Source organism: Thalassophryne amazonica, chromosome 5 (genome assembly GCF_902500255.1).
Source record: "Thalassophryne amazonica chromosome 5, fThaAma1.1, whole genome shotgun sequence".
NCBI lineage: Eukaryota > Metazoa > Chordata > Actinopteri > Batrachoidiformes > Batrachoididae > Thalassophryne > Thalassophryne amazonica.
In genome coordinates this window covers 39,598,384-39,619,250 of record NC_047107.1, presented here as the reverse complement: position 1 = coordinate 39,619,250, position 20,867 = coordinate 39,598,384, and the positions used below count along the sequence as shown (strand labels likewise).

At 44.1% G+C, this 20,867-nt stretch overlaps 1 protein-coding gene and 1 long non-coding RNA gene across 2 annotated transcripts in view; both read right to left on the bottom strand.

Annotated features, from left to right (window-relative positions):
• The window catches only part of mctp1a (multiple C2 domains, transmembrane 1a), a 606,655-nt gene that overhangs the window by 431,011 nt on the left and 154,777 nt on the right, over positions 1–20,867 (bottom strand). The gene's annotated exons all lie outside the window — the stretch shown is intronic.
• LOC117510368 lies at positions 1,016–20,354 on the bottom strand. The gene is made up of 3 exons (XR_004560698.1): positions 20,345–20,354; positions 11,807–11,809; positions 1,016–1,150 (listed from the first exon to the last, which is right to left on the bottom strand). It is a non-coding gene; the product is annotated as an uncharacterized LOC117510368 (long non-coding RNA).

The following is a 20,867-nucleotide window of genomic DNA, read 5'->3' as shown; positions in this document are numbered from 1 at the left end:
TTGACTGACTTGAGTATATGAAAAGAAAAACCCAGTCTCATGGCATGTCATGATTCAGCAGCACGAAATATACATTAATCTAGTGATTCGTGATATTGTCACAAAAAGCGCCCCATTTTTGTCACGGCAGCACAAATTCATTCTAATTCATTCCATGATGGCTGCACGAAATTAAAACTGAAGCGGGGGAGGGGGGTCGGGGTGGTTGTGGTTAAGGTTGGGGGACGGAATAGGGTTAGTTTATGGTTAAGGTTAGGGTTGGGTATAGGAGTAGGGTTAGTAATAGTGAGTTTAAAAAAACCCTGTCATGAAAATTTTACTCATTTCGTAACTGCAGGATGAAAAAAAAACATGAGACCGGGCTGGAAAAGAAATATTTTCATTAGTCTGCACAACTGGTGTCATGTAGTGTTGGTGAATTTATTTTTTACTTTCTCTGTATAAATGCTAACAGTGTTTAAGGTTCAGCACAGGAACATTCAACTGATTCAAACAAAATCACACCATACAATAGCTGTGTTTATCTGATGACAAGGAAATAGTGTTTTCATAAGATACTGTAAAGTTTTGACTAAAGTGTTCCATGTTTGCAGATGATCTGAGATGTTGTGCTCCTTGGATATAGTGTTGTGCTAATTCTGTGAAGTGTTTGTGGATAAGCTGTTGAGGAAAAACTGCAATATAACATGTTTGTTTATGATTTCCAATTAAACCACAAACTTCAACTTTCTGGAACAAGCTTTGATTCAGAGGTTGCTCAGACCTATTCAACAGAAATGTCAAGGTCCCTAAATAAAAGCATAACGCAAACAGAACACCACTCATATCAGAGACACCTACACACAGATACGTACATTCACTCAATTTGCATGATATGGTCACAATGGGACAAGCTAATAAACATGCTGTCATCACACTCAGCAATGGACAGAAAAAAACCCCACAGTTGGTCCTCCAGGTACTTATTAATGTATATTTACTCCCTCAGATATTGTGCCTCCTTATTTCAGTTTTTGCCGATTGCTTACACACATTTTGCAAAATTTGGCTTGCTGTGTCAAAACTCTACACACAAGCAAGATAAGACACACTTGTAAAATACCTCACAGCTCTGTCAAAATGAAACCCTACAGTCAAAACCTAACAATCTCTTTTAATATGCATGTGTCGCGGACATGAACGAGCGTCGCTCGTCAGCATCTCACCATGTCATTTAGGTCCTTCAGACTTTATTTTGAGTAAATGGTTCAGAGGAGCATTAGCATGGCAAAAACCTTTCAGCTTCTGGGGGTCAGTTTCAGTTTGTACAGGGGTCAAAAGATGTTCCATTAATTTTGCTCCAGCTGTATTTGTGCTGAATGTGATACTTGTCTCACCATGTGAAGGATTGTTTCAGTTATCTGATGCACTAATAAGTCAACAGAGTATGAACCAGCTGCTGTCTGGTAGCTTAAACATTTTCTTGAGCCACTTGGGTGGGTAGGGAGAGTTCCCAGGGGATAAAAAAGCTTTTCAACCTATCATCCCTGGTTCTCAAAACCAGGCACCTAAGTGGCTCTACTCCACTCTTCCTTTCTACTCTTCTTTTTTTATTTTATCTATCTATTTATCTATCTAGATAGATAGATAGATAGATAGATAGATAGATAGATAGATAGATAGATAGATAGATAAATATGCCTTAGTATACACTAGTAGTTCTACCTTAGAATTGGAATGTATTATAGAAGACATACCTTACTGAATTTTCATGTGTATATAAGGCAACCCGAATTAAAGGAGAAATGCTGCTTTTAACAACCTGGATCTCATTTCTACCATAAAATACGATTGTTTACTCACCAATATAAGTTTGGTGTGGTTAGAAGTCCATAGTTCAAACAATGTGTTCAGTTCAAATCTGAAGCAAACATTTTTTTCTTCTACTAAGGTGGATTAGAACTTTTTGTGGTACACAGCACCAACTACTGGACAGGAGGAACCTAGCAGTCAATGTGACTCACTAATTTCAAAATGCAGGTCTTTCAACCAGACGTGTAGTGCCGTGACATGTCAATCATCTGGTTCCAATCAGATTTCAAGGGAGTCCAGTGAAACCCCAGCCTCCGCTCTAGCTCCACCCATGCCAGGAAGTGTTCAACATTTGACATTTCCTGTTTCACTGTGACTGAAAATTTGGCACTTCCTTGTTTGAGTGTGAGCTTGCCACTGAGTTCTCATGAGATTCCATGGGATCTCGTCTGTCAATCCAGGAAGTGTTTGACATTTGAACATTTCCTGTTTTTCTGTGGATTTGAAATTTGGCACTTCCTGTTTAGGACTCCCTGTACCATGAGCGAGCTTTGCGCCGCTGCGCAACCCTTCGCTTGTAAAAATGTCATTCTAACAACAAAATGATACACACATGCACCATTTTGAAACACTTTCAAATCAACAGCAACACACTGATGTGTTTCACACAAAACACTGAAGTCAATACATTTTTATTTATTTTTTCTCAAACAAGAGCTGGAAGCTACAGTAGTTAGCAACAAAAGTGTTATTTCCTTGCTTTTATTTATTTATTTATTTATTTATTTATTTTTTACAAAGAAACAGAAATTTCGTACAAATACCCAAAGAAAGACGGAGTACGGTACAGTTCAAATTCAAAACACAAAACAATGAAAACAAGTGTTTACAGTACTGTAGTTTACATACATAGTACAGTAACATCAGAATGATATTGCACTTGACAGTACTAACCACTGTGTGGTGGCTGTGCTTTGAGTTGACCCTTTCTCCACACTCTAAAAAATGAACCGCTGTCTCAATGAGAAAGGTGATGTTACAATTTGCATAGAAGTTATTTTACTGTAACTTCACTACATAAAGTAATTTCAACTTACGTAACTAGAGAGGTCTTGTGGCATTATGAAATAACTAAATTGAAATAACAAAAGAAACAGTATATTCAAATTGTTCCATCAGTTTTTCTCATTGAGACAGCACCTTTTTTAGAGTACAGCTTCCCTCAGTATGAGGCCGTAGTTGATCACATGGTCCACCAAAGTTGCTTGAATTTCATCTGAAACATTTCTCCTTCTTGCTCTTCTTTGTCTTTGTCCTTGTTCATTTATCTCTCTTTGTCTTCCTTGTTTTCTTCCTCTTTCTCTGGGTGTTACTGCCTCCATGATTGCAGATTTGACAAAATGTCTTACCTGAGCTCTATTTGTAGTCCAAAGGTCAGACTGATTGGTGGTGATTTTTTTCTGTGTTCTGTGTTGATTTTTTTCCAATTGCATTTTTATTAAAAGTGTTTTCCCAAAGATAACAAGGTATTTTATCTTTGAGTTCAGCGTCTAATGTAGGAAATTGTGTGTAATGTTTTGCAACAACTGTGTTGAAGAATTGCAACCAATGTACAAAGCAGAAAATGTGTTTAAGGTATGGTCACATTGTGTTTTAGCTATTGTTACAGGAAGTTTTGGATTTGAAGTTTTAGTCTAAGCATTCGCTTTTTGGGTGTAAGCAGTTGACAAAAACTATAAGCTGTGGGATTCCCACTGACAAACATTTAGAGATGCATGTCTGCGAAGTCACAAGAGAAACAGGTGGCTGATAGAGGAGAACAGATGACATTCCGGCTGTAGCAGTTTCCTGCTGTAAACACATGAATGTGTTTCTACTTTCCACAGTAGTCAGCGCTGAAGCCAAATTGCAAACAGTACAGTACGCAACATTTCTTCTTCCAAATGCACTGGTGCTCAACCACAAAAACTGGTTCATGTATCACTTTTTGGGGTTCAAAGAACATCCTGATCTGAAGCCTGGTGACTGTGAGCTGCATGCCAATAGGAAAGAGATGCTTGCTTTGGTTTGTCCTACTTTAAATCCAGCAGCTCTGATTAGCATAAATTCAGCATCATGCTTTACAGTGGAAAATTCCTCACACTGATTGTAAGGAAGGAAAACTAAAACACAAAACACTTGTGGATTATTCAGTGATTAAATCTTTGCAAAAACTACTAGATTTATTTAATACATCACGATTGGTTAGTCACACTTATAACTTTGATGCATATAAAGGAAGTAGGCCGTAATTGCAACTAAGCTATTTAATTCAACAATATTTAGGAAAACTTCAACAGAACGTTTTATAGCAGCACAGTTTGCAGATAATAAACAGACATTCTGCTGTGGGTTATACCAAAAGTAGCTGAGGTAAAATGTGGTCCATTATCTGTTATAACGCTCTCTGGATTGCCATGATGACTAAATATGTTGTGTGGGCCGCCAGAAGAGGAGGTACTGCTGGCCCACCACCAGAGGGCGCCCTGCCTGGAGTGCGGGCTCCAGGCACCAGAGGGCGCAGCCGCCTCACAGGAGCAGCCAGGGTGACAGCTGTCACGCATCACCTGCAACAGCTGTTACCAATCAGCAGGGATACATCAGCAGGACGACGTCTCCACCTCTTTGCCGAGATATCGTTCTACCTGGAAGGTAATATTCTCAGCTGACTGCTTGACAGTAACCTTTTGTGATTTTTGTGAGTGATAACAGACCTTTTTTCCAACGAGAGGTGGAGGTAGCTTTCCTGCCGTGCGGATTACTGGGTGCAAACGCGCCCACCTTTAATTGTGTTTTTGTTCCTCGCCAGCAGTACCAGGTCCGACACGCGGAGGCAGTGGCCACCTGGGAATTCGGGACTTGGCGGCTCCAGTATTCCCGGGGTCTGGTGGCGGAGGAAATCGTGTGGTTCCGGTTCTGCTTTGGACAGGTGTCTCCTATCTTCGAGCCTGCCCACACGACACCTTTGTGAATTGATTCTGATCTATTGTTGTAATCTGTTGTATTTGTTGTGCACATTCACAACAGTAAAGTGTTGTTATTTGACCTACTCCATTGTCCGTTCCTTTGCGCCCCCTGTTGTGGGTCTGTGTACCGACACTTTCCCAACAAAATACAGATGTCAGGAACTGAATGACATCATCATCAACTGAATGGGGTCTGGGGGGGCAGAGCTCCCCCCAAAGTTGAAAGGATTTAGCCATGCTAATGCTCCCCTGAAGCATTTGCTGAAAAAATTCTGAAGGACCTAAATGACATGGTGAGATGCTGAAGAGCTTCGCTCATTCATGACTGCAACATATACATATTAATATTAATAAACAAAGAAAACAGCCCGCCAGATGAAGGCAAATGCAAAGCTTGTTTATCAAAATAAAAAATAGCAAGAAAACTGCTACATATGAAACTTGTCCATATTGAAGCTAATTAGTCAGATCTGACTTAATTTAAGGTCTCGCAGAGGTTTTGTGTAGAAATAGGGCTAAGACAGTTAGTCAAGTAACTTGAATAATTAGATTACAAAAAATGTTCGAGGCAAATTCTGTGCCTTGAAGCTTCGTTTAACATTGTAGTACATATGCCAGGGCTGTGTGTGGCGCTGTAACATCCCCAGAAAAAAACAGAAGAAGACTAGAGCATGTGCTAATTTAGCACAAAAGCTACTGCTTTCTAACACGACACAGAGTAAATTAAAGCCTTTTAGGATAAACATGGTCCATACAGATCATCTGAAATAGCTTATTGTGCATTTAAAGCAAAGCAGTTTGTCTGTTTTTAAAAAACACTGTTTCGTACGCTGGCTGCTCTCCGTGGGGAGTGACTATTGGTGCGGTGGTCGTCTGCTGTCTCTGCCCGTGTGAGGGGCTCAGCAGCCCCCCCACACTGGGCGAGTCACAGCTCCGTCCTTGGACACACTGACAGTCTCTGAAAGAAGATTCTCCCTTTCTTCTATGTTTTGTTCAGACTCGCACTGAATGTTTTGCTTTTTAATTTTCTCTTTTTGGGAAACACACAACACTTCACAAACACTAACTTAAATAAAATAATAATAAAAAAGAAACAGTGACTGCAAGGCTTGCATGTTCAACCTCCAGCTGAAATGCATCATGCTGAATCGCAGAGAAAGAGGGATCAACAAAAATCGTGCAGTGACCCAGTCCACTCAAAAATGGTTCAATTTTACAAGTTGGGGAAAACAAAAAACAGAAAGCCACATCCCATCGCCATTTCAGCAAAAATGTCAAGACTTTGGCCTGACTTTGGTTGAGCTGCTGACACCGGGAGAGATCTAAAACTTATAAAGATGTGAAAAAACAAATAATTACCCAGGAAAACAGAAAGGGATACACTAAATTTAACAATCGCCATGATGGTGCAGCGACATTGTGCCATTGTTTAGGGAGAGCCCTGGACTGTTGTGTTGTTAAACGCAAATTACTTTTTATCCGATTACTCGATTAATCGCCAGAATACTCGATAGAATACTCGATTACTAAAATAATCCATAGCTGCAGCCCGAGGTAGAAAGCATTGTTTTTTATCAATATGTGGTATTTGTTGAAAAAGCATTAATACGTAGTTACTCATGAGATGCCTAAGCATCTATACTCCACAGTATCCTACTTTGGTGAAAAGGTGCATAATATGATTCCTTAAACAACACAGCTGAACCTGCACAAAACAGGCTATATTGTACAAAAATAAAAAACTGGGGTAAAAAGCATGTTCAGCTGCACCCATTTGTTCAGAGTCACAACAGTGGATCCTAAACAGGCCGTAGCAGGATATGGCACAAGTTCTATGCTGGACAACCTTCCTGACAGAACATCAGTCTGAAACAGAGAAACACGCACAGCTTCTGGCCTTCTTAAGAGGGCTCCGATCCCAGAGGGTTCCTATCCCCTCCTATTGCAGGTCCTCCACTGAGATCTGACAGGATCAGGCATACAAAAAGCTCAGCAGCTGCTATGAACAGAATGAACATAAACTGTGCATAAAGATATTGCAAAAAAAAAAAAAAAATTCCAAGGAGAGATCATTTAACTACATTTCTGATGGAAATAGTCAAACTGCTTTACAGTAATATGTCACATTCACCCATTCACACACTGGGAGCTGTCGTGTAAGACATTCAGCTACAACCCCATTTCCAATGAAGTTGGGATGTTGTGTAAAATGTAAATAAAAACAGAATACAATGATTTGCAAATCCTCTTCAACCTATATTCAATTGAAGACACCACAAAGACAAGATATTTAATGTTCAAACTGATAAACTTTATTGTTTTTGTGCAAATATTTGCTCATTTTGAAATGGATGCCTGCAACACGTTTCAAAACAGCTGGGACAGTGGTTTGTTTACCACTGTGTTACATCATTTCCTTCTAACAACACTCAATAAGTGTTTGGGAACTGAGGACACTAATTGCTTTGTAGGTTGAATTCTTTCCCATTCTTGCTTGATGTATGACTTCAGTTGTTCAACAGTCCGGGGGTCTCCGTTGTCATAGTTTGCGCTTCATAATGCGCCACACATTTTCAGTGGGTGACAGGTCTGGACTGCAGGCAGGCCAGTCTAGTCTTCTACTATGAAGCCACGCTGTTGTAACATGTGCAGAATGTGGCTTGGCATTGTCTTGCTGAAATAAGCAGAGACGTCACTGAAAAAGACTTTGCTTGGATGGCAGCATGTGTTGCTCCAAAACCTGGATGTACCTTTCAGCATTGATGGTGCCATCACAGATGTGTAAGTTGCCCATGCCATGGGCACAAACACACCCCCATACCATCACAGATGCTGGCTTTTGAACTTTGCGCTGGTAACAATCTGGATGGTCTTTTCCCTCTTTTGTCCGGAGGACACGACGTCCATGATTTTCAAAAACAATTGGAAATGTGGACTCATCAGACCACAGCACACTTTTCCACTTTGTGTCTGTCCATTTCAAATGAGTTCAGGCCCAGAGAAGGTGATGGCATTTCTGGATGTTGTTGATGTATGGCTTTCGCTTTGCATGGTAGAGTTGTAACATGCACTTGTAGATGTAGCGATGAACTGTGTTAACTGACAATGGTTTTCTGAGGTGTTCCTGAGCCCACGCAGTAAGATCCTTTACACAATGATGTCGGTTTTTAATGCAGTGCTGCCTGAGGGATTGAAGGTCACAGGCATTCAATGTTGGTTTTCGGCCTTGCCGCTTACGTGTAGAAAGTTCTGCAGATTCTCTGAATCTTCTGATTATATTATGGACTGTAGATGATGGAATCCCTAAATTCCTTGCAATCGAACATTAAGAAACATTGTTCTTAAACTTTTTTACTATTTTTTCATGCAGTTGTTCACAAAGTGGTGATCCTCACCCCTTCTTTGCTTGTGAACAGCTGAGCCTTTTGGGGATTCTCCTTTTATACCCAATCATGACACTCACATGTTTCCAATTAGGTGTTCTTTGAGCATTCATCAACTTTCCCAGTCTTTTGTTGCTCTGTCCCAACTTTTTTGAAATGTGTTGCAGGCATCCATTTAAAAATGGACACATATTTGCACAAAAACAACAAAGTTTATCAGGCTGAACATTAAATATCTTGTATTTGTGGTGTATTCAATTGAATATAGGTTGAAGAGGATTTGTAAATCATTGTATTCTATTTTTATTTACATTTTACACAACATCCCAACTTCATTGGAATTGGGGTTGTACCTACCAGGTGCATCTTGGTGATTAAGGGCCTTGCTCAAGGGCCCCTTTTGCAATTTTCCTGTCTGATTGGGAAATTGAACCTGTAACGTTGTGTTCATAAGCCACACTTCTCTAATCTTTTGGCAATCATTTCCCCATTTTTAGACATTATTTATGTTGAAAACAAAATGTGTGCGCTGACTTGTTTACAAATTACTAACACCGCTTTCTAAATAACTAAATTAAATACAATTAAAAGACAAAATGCTGTATTAGAAAATAGAAAAATGCTGACTGAGCTGTAGCTGTTTAGTTAGCTGTTGTCAAAAACTGAAGGCACTGTATTTGTCAAAATGTTCCATTCATCAATGACTTGTGAGTCATTCTCATTCTCCATTCCCTGGTGCCTCTTTCTGTCTCCATTCTCTTCTTTTCCAGCCCCACAACAGCTTCATAAGCCCACAAACTGTTGTGTGGGCCGCCAGAAGAGGAGGTACTGCTGGCCCACCACCAGAGGGCGCCCTGCCTGAAGTGTGGGCTTCAGGCACGAGAGGGCGCTGCCGCCACGGACACAGCCGGGAGTGACAGCTGTCACTCATTAATTCCTGACAGCTGTCACACATTCTTCATCATCGCACTCCATAAAACCCAGATGTCATCTCCACCTCATCGCCGAGATATCGTACTTCTTTGGAGGTAATAGACTCAGCCGTTTGTGTTTTACAATATAATCTGTATATTGTGAGTGTTTGCAGGAGTACCGGTCCCTCTGTCTGTGGAAGCTGAGTGAGTGCTGGACGGCACTCTTTTCCCCTGAGGAATCGCTGCGGTACTCTGCAGAATATTGTGTTAGAGGTGGAGGTGGCATTCCCACCGTTGTTGTTACGGGGTGTACACACACCCACACTTGACTGTCTTTGTTCTTCGCCAGCAGTACCAGATCCGACAGTCGGGGACGGTGATCACCTGGGAATTCGGGACTTGGCGGCTCCAGTATTCACCAGGTTCAGTGGCGGCGGAAATCGTGTGGTTCTGGCTCTTCTCAGGACAGACGTCTTCTATCCTCGAGCCTGCCCACACGTCACCTTTGTGGATTGACTGTAATCATATTCTGGGATTGTCTGTATATTCGTTGTGCTCCTTCACAACATTAAATTGTTACTTTTTGGCTCATCTATTGACCGTTCATTTGCGCCCCCTGTTGTGGGTCCGTGTCAGTACACTTTCACAACAGGATATCTCGGCCAGCGTCATGGACTCCGAGGGGCATCACCCGGCTGTTGAACGATCAATGGGAGAGCAGGGATCGCAGGCGTCTGCAGGAGGCGTGATTGGTGAGCTGCAGCACATTCTCACCGCCTTTACGGCTCGGTTGGATCAAATGACCGAGCAAAACATCCTCCTTAACCGCAGGGTGGAGGCTCTCTCTGCGCAGGTGGCGGCGAGCGCTCAGGGCGCTGCTGCAGCTCCTCCTTCTGCCGACCCTGTGCAGGATATGAACGTTCCACTGGTGGTTCAACAACCCCTCGCACCATCCCCTGAAGCATACATAAGCCCTCCTGAGCCGTACGGAGGTTGTGTGGAGACGTGCGCGGACTTTCTCATGCAGTGTTCGCTCGTCTTCGCACAACGTCCCGTCATGTACGCGTCAGATGCTAGTAAAATAGCTTATGTGATTGCTCTGCTTCGGGGTAAGGCACGCGCCTGGGCTACGGCACTCTGGGAACAGAACTCACGGTTGTTATCAGCATACACTGGGTTTGTGGGGGAGTTCAGAACAGTGTTTGATCACCCTAACAGAGGAGAGACCGCTTCAACAATGCTGCTGTCAATGCGACAGGGGCGCCGGTGCGCAGCCGAATATGCAGTCGACTTCCGCATCGCGGCTGCGAGGTCCGGCTGGAATGACGTTGCGCTCCGCGCCGCCTTCATAAACGGACTGTCATCGGTCCTGAAGGAGCATCTGGTTGCTAAGGAGGAGCCGCGGGATTTGGATGGGCTTATCGATCTCGTTATACAGTTAGACAATCAGTTGGAGGAACGCCATCGGGAGCGAGGCGAAGGACGTGGCCGGATACGCGCCGTCCCTCTCCCTTCTGGGTTCGAAAAGGGGCCGCCCTCCCCACGCTCCACAGCCGCAGCACTCCGTGGGGCAACAGCTCCCCCTGCTGACGTTGTTAGGGAAACGCACAGGGCCAAAATGAGGAGGCTGGTCCGCGGGGAGTGTTTTCTCTGCAGCTCAAAGGAGCACACACAGAAAAACTGCCCCAAACGGCCACAACAACAACATTCACGTGGGACACACACAGATTGCCACACGACTCCCAGTCACAATCCTGAGCGGGGATTTAACCCTTCAAGCCCCAGCACTGGTGGACACGGGGTCAGAAGGGAATTTGCTAGACAGCAGATGGGCAAGGGAGGTAGGGCTCCCTCTGGTGGCGCTTCCTTTGCCATTGCAGGTGCGGGCACTAGATGGCACCCTCCTCCCTTTAATCACACACAAGACACAACCAGTAACTCTGGTGGTGTCTGGAAACCATCGGGAGGAGATTGAGTTTTTTGTAACTCCTTCAACCTCCCGCGTGATTTTGGGCTTCCCATGGATGTTGAAGCACAATCCCCGGATTGATTGGCCGTCTGGGGTGGTGGTTCAGTGGAGCGAAACCTGCCATCGGGTGTGTTTAGGATCCTCGGTTCCTCCCGGTTTACAGGCTAAGGAGGAGGTCAAAGTCCCTCCCAATCTGACGGCAGTGCCGGTTGAGTCCACGATCTTGCTGACGTCTTCAGCAAGGATCTGGCACTCACCCTTCCCCCGCACCATCCGTACGATTGTGCCATTGATTTGGTTCCAGGCGCTGAGTTCCCGTCCAGCAGGCTGTACAACCTCTCACGACCTGAGCGCGAATCAATGGAGACCTACATCCGGGACTCATTAGCTGCCGGGCTGATCCGGAACTCCACCTCCCCGATGGGGGCAGGTTTCTTTTTTGTGGGCAAGAAAGATGGCGGACTCCGTCCATGCATTGATTACAGGGGGCTGAATGAGATTACGGTTTGCAACCGATACCCGTTGCCATTGTTGGATTCCGTGTTCACCCCCCTGCATGGAGCCAAAATCTTTACTAAGCTGGATCTTAGAAATGCGTATCACCTGGTTCGGATCCGGAAGGGAGACGAATGGAAGACGGCATTTAACACCCCGTTAGGTCACTTTGAGTACCTGGTCATGCCGTTCGGCCTCACCAACGCCCCCGCGACGTTCCAAGCCTTGGTTAACGACGTCTTGCGGGACTTCCTGCACCGATTCATCTTCGTATATCTGGACGATATTCTCATCTTTTCTCCGGATCCTGAGACCCATGTCCAGCATGCACGTCAGGTCCTGCAGCGGTTGTTAGAGAACCGACTGTTTGTGAAGGGCGATGTTAAGGATTTTATATATATATATATATATGTTATCACTGTTAAACATTTGTACCTTCGTCTTCTTTCTTATGAAAACGGTGTTGTGCTGTTTGCACTTCACCCTGAGAATGTATGTGTTATTCAACCTTGTTTTAGCTTTGTCTTCTTTCTCATGAGAACGGTGTTGTGCTGTTTTGCACCTGTCTTAACCAAGCCTGAGAATTCAATTTTGTTTTAGCACTCTGGGGTCAATCTGAACTGGGAATGAAGGACTGGATGTACTTATTGTTATAACATAACTTTGTTTTCGTAGCCGCTAACGACTGGGAGTAAAAGAACTGAAGGTTGAATTTTGACTGATTGTGATGCTTAGTGTTCCAGGCAGATGCAAAACAGCTGATAACTGCAACAGACGAACGAGATGTGCTGACCTGAAGTGTTCTTCCTTACAGCTGCACTTGACGTATGCGTTTATGTTATGGGAAGAAACTTGTCTTGCGTCATTACCCCCACCCTTAGGACAAGTTTCTTGTTTATGTGATGAGGGCGTCTCTTAATAAAAAGAGCGGAAAAGCAGGCCAGACTTTAGTGTAGCCTTGGTGTACAGCCTGGCCGCACTCCGCGCGTAATATTTGACTTTCTGTCTCACTGGTGTTTCTTGACTCTGTTTGTCTTGTTAAAGGTTTTAAAAATGTTTGGAGGAGAAAATACCCAACAGGCGAGAAGTGCGAGTTTCACCGCACGTCTTTGTCCTTCCTGGGGTTTATCATCTCCTCTAACTCCGTCGCCCCTGATCTGGCCAAGGTTGCGGCGGTGAGAGATTGGCCCCAACCAACAAGCCGTAGGAAGCTGCAACAGTTCCTCGGCTTCACTAATTTCTATAGGAGGTTCATTAAGGGCTACAGTCAGGTAGTTAGCCCCCTGACAGCCCTGACCTCTCCAAAAGTTCCCTTCACCTGGTCGGATCGGTGCGAAGCCGCGTTCAAGGAGTTGAAACGACGGTCCTCTACTGCGCCAGTTTTGGTGCAGCCCGACCCTAGCCGCCAGTTCGTGGTTGAAGTGGACGCCTCTGACTCAGGGATAGGAGCCGTGCTATCCCAGAGTGGAGAGACTGATAAGGTTCTTCACCCGTGTGCCTACTTTTCACGCAGGTTGACCCCGGCTGAACGGAACTATGACGTCGGCAATCGAGAACTCCTTGCGGTGAAAGAGGCTCTTGAGGAGTGGAGACACCTGTTGGAGGGAGCGTCTGTGCCATTCGCGGTTTTCACTGACCATCGGAACCTGGAGTATATCAGGACCGCCAGGCGGCTGAACCCCAGGCAAGCCCGCTGGTCACTGTTCTTCGTGCGTTTTGACTTTCGGATCACCTATCGCCCCGGGACCAAGAACCAGAGGTCGGATGCCTTGTCCCGGGTACACGAAGAGGAGGTCAAAACTGCACTGTCGGATCCACCGGAGCCCATCCTGCCTGAGTCCACTATTGTGGCCACCCTCACCTGGGACGTGGAGAAGATCGTCCGGGAGGCCCTGGCACGGAGCCCGGACCCAGGAACAGGTCCGAAGAACCGTTTGTACGTCCCACCAGAGGCCAGAGCTGCAGTCTTGGACTTCTGTCACGGTTCCAAGCTCTCCTGTCATCCAGGGGTGCGAAGGACCGTGGCAGTTGTCCGGCAGCACTTCTGGTGGGCGTCTATGGAGGCCGACGTCCGGGAGTACATCCAGGCCTGCACCACCTGTGCCAGGGGCAAGGCAGACCATAAAAGGTCCCAAGGACTTCTCCAGCCGCTACCTGTGCCTCATCGCCCCTGGTCCCACATCGGCCTGGATTTCGTCACGGGCCTCCCGCCGTCCCAGGGCAACACCACCATCTTCACGATAGTGGACCGATTCTCCAAGGCGGCCCACTTCGTGGCCCTCCCGAAGCTCCCAACAGCCCAGGAGACAGCAGACCTCCTGGTCCACCACGTCGTGCGTCTGCATGGGATACCTACTGACATCGTCTCTGATCGTGGTCCCCAGTTCTCCTCACACGTCTGGAGGAGCTTCTGCCGGGAACTGGGGGCCACTGTGAGCCTCTCGTCCGGGTATCACCCGCAGACCAATGGACAGGCAGAACGGGCCAATCAGGAATTGGAGCAAGCCCTGCGTTGTGTAACGTCCGCACACCCGACAGCCTGGAGTAAACATCTGGCCTGGATCGAGTATGCGCATAACAGCCAGGTGTCCTCTGCCACCGGCCTCTCCCCGTTTGAGGTGTGTTTGGGGTATCAGCCCCCATTATTTCCCGTGGTGGAGGGAGAGGTCGGTGTGCCCTCGGTCCAGGCCCACCTGCGGAAGTGCCGTCGGGTGTGGCGCTCCGCCCGTTCTGCCTTGTTGAAGGCCCGGACGAGGGCGAAGACCCATGCGGACCGCCGGCGATCCCCGGCCCCTGCTTACCAGCCCGAGCAGGAGGTGTGGCTGTCCACAAAGGACATCCCCCTCCAAGTGGACTCCCCTAAATTGAAGGACCGATACATTGGACCATTTAAGATCCTCAAAATCCTCAGTCCTGCCGCAGTGAAGCTCCGTCTCCCAACTTCACTGCGGATCCACCCGGTCTTTCATGTGTCCAGAATCAAGCCTCACCACACCTCACCCCTCTGTGCTCCCGGTCCGGCGCCGCCTCCTGCCCGGATCATTGACGGGGAGCCGGCTTGGACAGTGCGCCGGCTCCTGGACGTCCGTCGAATGGGCCGGGGGTTCCAGTATTTGGTGGACTGGGAGGGGTATGGACCCGAAGAATGCTCCTGGGTGAAGAGGAGCTTCATCCTGGATCCGGCCCTCCTGGCCGATTTCTACCGTCGACACCCGGACAAGCCTGGTCGGGCGCCAGGAGGCGCCCGTTGAGGGGGGGGTCCTGTTGTGTGGGCCACCAGAAGAGGAGGTACTGCTGGCCCACCACCAGAGGGCGCCCTGCCTGAAGTGCGGGCTTCAGGCACGAGAGGGCGCTGCCGCCACGGACACAGCCGGGAGTGACAGCTGTCACTCATTAATTCCTGACAGCTGTCACACATTCTTCATCATCGCACTCCATAAAACCCAGATGTCATCTCCACCTCATCGCCGAGATATCGTACTTTTTTGGAGGTAATAGACTCAGCCGTTTGTGTTTTAAAATAGAATCTGTATATTGTGAGTGTTTGCAGGAGTACCGGTCCCTCTGTCTGTGGAAGCTGAGTGAGTGCTGGACGGCACTCTTTTCCCCTGAGGAATCGCTGCGGTACTCTGCAGAATATTGTGTTAGAGGTGGAGGTGGCATTCCCACCGTTGTTGTTACGGGGTGTACACACACCCACACTTGACTGTCTTTGTTCTTCACCAGCAGTACCAGATCCGACAGTCGGGGACGGTGATCACTGGGAATTCGGGACTTGGCGGCTCCAGTATTCACCAGGTTCGGTGGCGGCGGAAATCGTGTGGTTCCGGCTCTTCTCAGGACAGACGTCTTCTATCCTCGAGCCTGCCCACACGTCACCTTTGTGGATTGACTGTAATCATATTCTGGGATTGTCTGTATATTCGTTGTGCACCTTCACAACATTAAATTGTTACTTTTTGGCTCATCTATTGACCGTTCATTTGCCCCCCCTGTTGTGGGTCCGTGTCACTACACTTTCACAACACAAACAATATTTCACTGCTGTGCCTGCAACTATGCAGAATATACTACAGTGCATGCAGAAAGTATTCACAGTGCTGCAGTTTTTTTTTCCACTTTTTATGCTACAGCCTTATTCCAAAATGGATGAAATTCTTTTCCCTAAAAATTCTACACAAAATACCCCATAATGATGTGAAAAAGTTTTTTTTTTTTTTTTTTTTACTGTTGTTTTTTTTGTTGTTGTTTTTTAGTTATTTGCAAATTTCTTAAAAAAAAAAAAACTAAGAAATTACATATACATAAGTATTAGACCTGTTCAAAATGTCAAATGTTACCAAATCTTTTGGGCCACATGTTGTTCTTGTTCCACTAATAAAATAAAAGCTCTGTGCCAAATTTGATTGTAATGGGACATTGTTTAGGGGTCCCCCACAACAACAATTTTCCCCAAACCAGCAATGTTTTAATCCAGTAATTCCAGTAATGCTCTCCTCTGGGTGACCAATCAACCACCACTTTTTGCGATTAGAAGCCATCACATGAACCTATAAAAGAAAAATAATGTCATCAGAGGCTTCTCCCGTTAGGGTGACGTTGACTTGCGAGCGGAGGGAGAGGAAAATGTGTCACTCTGGGGGACCTCTAAATCTTATTTGATTGAGTCCTGGATGAAAACCTGCTCCAGAGTGCTCATGACCTCAGACTGGGGCGACGGTTCCTCTGTCAGCAGGACAATGACCCTAAGCACACAGCCAAGATATCAAAGTGGCTTCAGGACAACTCTGTGAATGTCCTTGGGTGGCCCAGCCAGAAACCAGACTGGAATCCTATTGAACATCTCTCGAGAGATCTGAAAATGGCAGTGCAACAACACTCCCCATCCAACCTGATGGAGCTTGAGAGGTGCTGCAAAGAGGAATGGCCCAAAGATAGGTGCACCAAGCTTGTGGCATCATATTCAAGAAGACCTGAGGCTGTAATAGCTGCCAAAGATGCATCAACAAAGTATTGAGCAAAGGGTGTGAATACTTACGTACGTGTGATTTCTTAGTTTTTAATTTTTAATAAATTTGCAAAAATTAAAAAAAATAAGTTTTTCATGTTGTCATTATGGGGTGTCGTGAGTAGAATTTTGAGTGAAAAAACTCCGTTTTGGAATAAGGCTGTAATACTGTACAACAAAATGTGGAAGTGCTGTGAATACTTTCTGGATGCACTGTAACTAAATGGCGCTGTAATGTTTTATAGTGCATCAGTCACCTGCTCCATTTCAATCATGGCGTTGTGCAGTCAAATCAGAGGCAAATTAAAATGTAAAGTGTGTATTTCTGAGGGCTGTAACCCACAGGGAAACATTTCAAGTGTGATCATGATCACCAAAAACAAGAACTCATCTCCTGGCTGCTCCTGTTAAAACACTGCAGTGAAGCAACAACACTAACCGCACATTTTGTCTTCTGTCTCTGGCCAGCAGTAAGCGGTGGCCTCAGAGTGTGCACACAGCACAGTGCATAAGGTAGCCTGTCATAACATGTGGCAGCTTTTCATGTTCGTGCCCACAGTGGATGCATGTACTGTATGTGGTTTGGCATAAAGACAAAACATAAGTGTCTGTACTCAGTGCAAAGCTGCATACAATCCTATCATAGAACATTACAATCTCCTTTGAGCAGACCAGGTGCAGAGCATAATTGACACTGTGCTATGGTCAGAAAAAGACAAACCTGTTTACCTCAGAGTTCTCCCGTATCATCCTATCAGCAGGTGGAGACTTTCTTTGCCTCGACTGTCAGTCTTATATTACTGTGGAAGTCGACACGACTATCTAATGTGGAATATTACCTGCAAGATGTGTTATTCCATCCTGTGCATGTATGTGACTCCACTCTGTAAGTCCTCATGTACAGTACTGTGCAAAAAAGTTTCAGGGCCCCATTACATAAAAATTCAGTAAGGTATGTCTTCTACAATACATTCCAATTCTAAGGTAGAATTCTACTAGTGGATACTAAGGTATATCTAAATATCTAAAAAAAAGAAGAGTAGAATAGAGTAGAGCCACTTAGGTGCCTGGTCTTGAGAACCAGGGATTGTAGACTGAAAAGCTTTTTTATCCCATGAGAACTCTTTACCCACCCAAGCATCTCAAGAAAATGGACATCATGTATATGTGATATTTACACAATAAGGGTAATAAACAACATATACAAGAAATATAGTTACTACATAATATTATAGGAGTTAGCTTCTAAAACCTAAATATTCATACAGGAGAAGATTGCATTATACGTATACCTAGTCTGTAGACTAGTAGTAAAATTAAATTATAGCTCATAGGCTAAGCTGTAAATATGGCTATTTTATTATCGAAACAGAGGCTATGATGTAATATGTTTTAGGTATTTATCTAAAGTTCACCCTGCTAACTTACTATAGGAAGACAAAATACATATTCTATATGCTATCTAATGGAAACCCCAATTCGATACTATATGTTGATATCTATTAAAGCAGGGGTGCTCAGGTCCTCGAGAGCTACCTTCCTAATACTCTTAGTTGTCTCCCTGCTCCAACACATCTGAATCCAATGAAAGGCTCATTAAAAGCCTGCTTACGAGTCTTTCATTGGATTCAGGTGTGTTGGAGCAGGGAGACAACTAAGAGTATCAGGAAGGTAGCTCTCGAGGACCGAACTTGAGCACCCCTGTATTAAAGAACCCATAAACTGAAGAATCATTAAAAATCTACACCATGTAAAATAAAAATATAAATCATGAAAATAAAATAACTATAGCTAGATGAGCTACTGTTAAATTAGCCCTTAATAAGCCAACCGTACCTTGCTTGCCAACAAGGTTAAACAAAGCTGGTAACTAGCATATAAAGTACAATAGCATAGTTTAACCCTACAGTAATGGTATTAACAAATACATATAACAAAAATGTAAACAAAAGTGTGTATTAACGTTAGCTTCCCAAACAGAACAGAACCGACTATATTGTTAGCTATGATAAACGGTGCTGCAGCCAGCTAGATAAGCTAATTTTAGCTGTAAGGTTTAACTAATGTTTAACTAACATGTAGTACGAATGAGCATGAGCCAAGCTGAATCAGACGGAATGTCAAAAAAACACAATTCGTGCCACATTTGGGAGAGAATAAGAATGGCAGAGGACAGCCATCCGAATTCCCAAACTGCACTCCGACCCGCCTCAACTGATTCGTGTACACAGCCTCCGAATGCAGTACAAATGTAGGTGGAACACATGGATTACCCAGACAGCTGTCAGAATGCAGTGAGAAAATGACGAATGCACTTACACCAGTCTGGAGTGGCACAAATATTTGGTTCTGCAGCCACCTCCTCCCTGATTGAAGGACTGCCTCTCCACCAAATTTCACAGAAGTCCATCCATGATTTTTTGAGAAATCCTGCTAACACTCAGACAGAGAAACTCTCCTAACTGGACGTAAACTAAGATTGGAAAGGGGAAAATTGTGAAATGAGAGAAGCTGACAACTTGGTGGTTGTCACATCATACTGTTTGTGAGTGGACAGACAAATAAAATGCACCAACCATAGGTGAAATATTAGTTAAGTTTTTTAATGCACAATTAAGCTTTGTTTTATGACTCACTGAATTCAGACATGAATCCAGTAAATCTCAGAGGAGAACTGACTCACAACGACACCCCACTGTAATAAAAAACAAACAAAAACACTAGATCTATACATTTTTGACTTATTGTAAATGTCTGCACATGTGGACAGATGGGACTGAGCTCATTACCTTGTTTATTCACTACAGTTTAGCAAGTAGGCAATTAACTATGCAATATGAATGAATGAATGAATGAATGAATGAATGAATGAATGAATGAATAAATTTATTCAGCACACAGCACACACAGTCCAAAACAACAACAAAAAACTTACAACGAAGAAAGAAAATGGATTAACAATGCATCCGTGTCCCTGAAAGGGCATAGGCAGAAGCAAAGCTTTTTAACGCCTACCCCTTTAAACAAAAATAAAATTATCTAATCCAAAAGGAGTGGGGGGAAGTAAAAAACCCAACTATTCCCACTCCCATTTTCAACCACTTCAATCTCTTCAGCTTAAAGGACACAATCCGAATGCTACTGAACAAATTTATATTTACAATTTGGCAACACACAAAACTCAACCTTCTTCAACAGATACATATCTTGAAAACATCATGTCTTTACTGATTGTTAAACTGATTGATATTTGGACATCATTTGAGTTCATCCGTCAGGTTATTCCACAGTCTAGGGCCACACATGGAGACACAGAAACCTTTCCTGGTTGTCCGAGCGCCAGCAATTTTAAAATGATACAAGCCCCGTAAATTCTCTCAGTAAAAAAAAATTAAATAAAATCTTGAATTCTAAGGGGCACTTGTTTATTTTTCACTTTGTACATTAATTGAACAATCTTGAACAAAATCATATCGTGAAGTTTTAATATTTGAGATTTAATGAACATTGGGTTGGTGTGATCTCAATAACCTGCATTATGAATTGTTCTTAATGCTCTTTTTTGAAGAATGAATAACGGTTGCAATTTTTATAATTGTTGCCCCAAACTTCAGCACAGTAAGTCAGATAGGGTGCAACCAATGAACAATACAGAGTATGAAGTGCTCTGCAATCAAGAACATGCTTTGCTTTATTTAATACTGCAATACTCTTTGATACCTTGTTTTGAACATGTTGTATATTAGCTTTCCAATTAATTCTTTCATCAGTAATGATACCTAAAAACGTATTCTCTTTGACATGTTCTATGTTTACCCCTTTGTATATTTAACTGAATTTGTACGTCTTTTTTTTAATAATTTCCAAATAACATTAATTTAGTTTTGGACAAATTTAATGATAATTTGTTAATATCAAACCATCTCTTTAACTTTATCATTTCAGTTCCTAAATCAGATATTTGTGACAGATTCTCCTGAGTAAAGGTTTATGTCATCTGCAGAGAGAGAGAGAACTATTTTAAACATATATGAAACTTTACATATTTTTACAGCAATTTGTGTGAACACATTTATAAAGTTCTTACTGCCTCTCTCTCTCTCTCTCTCTCTCTCTCTCTCTCTCTCTCTCTCTCTCTCTCTCTCTCTCTCTCTCTCCCCCTCCCTCTTGGGGTTGCTACAGCAGATCTGATCTGCATGTTGATTTGAAGTATGTTTTATGGCAGATGCCCTTGCAGCATTGGCTGGAGTCAGGTATGAAGAGAACATGACACACAAGAAAACATTCTAAAATTCCAAAGGA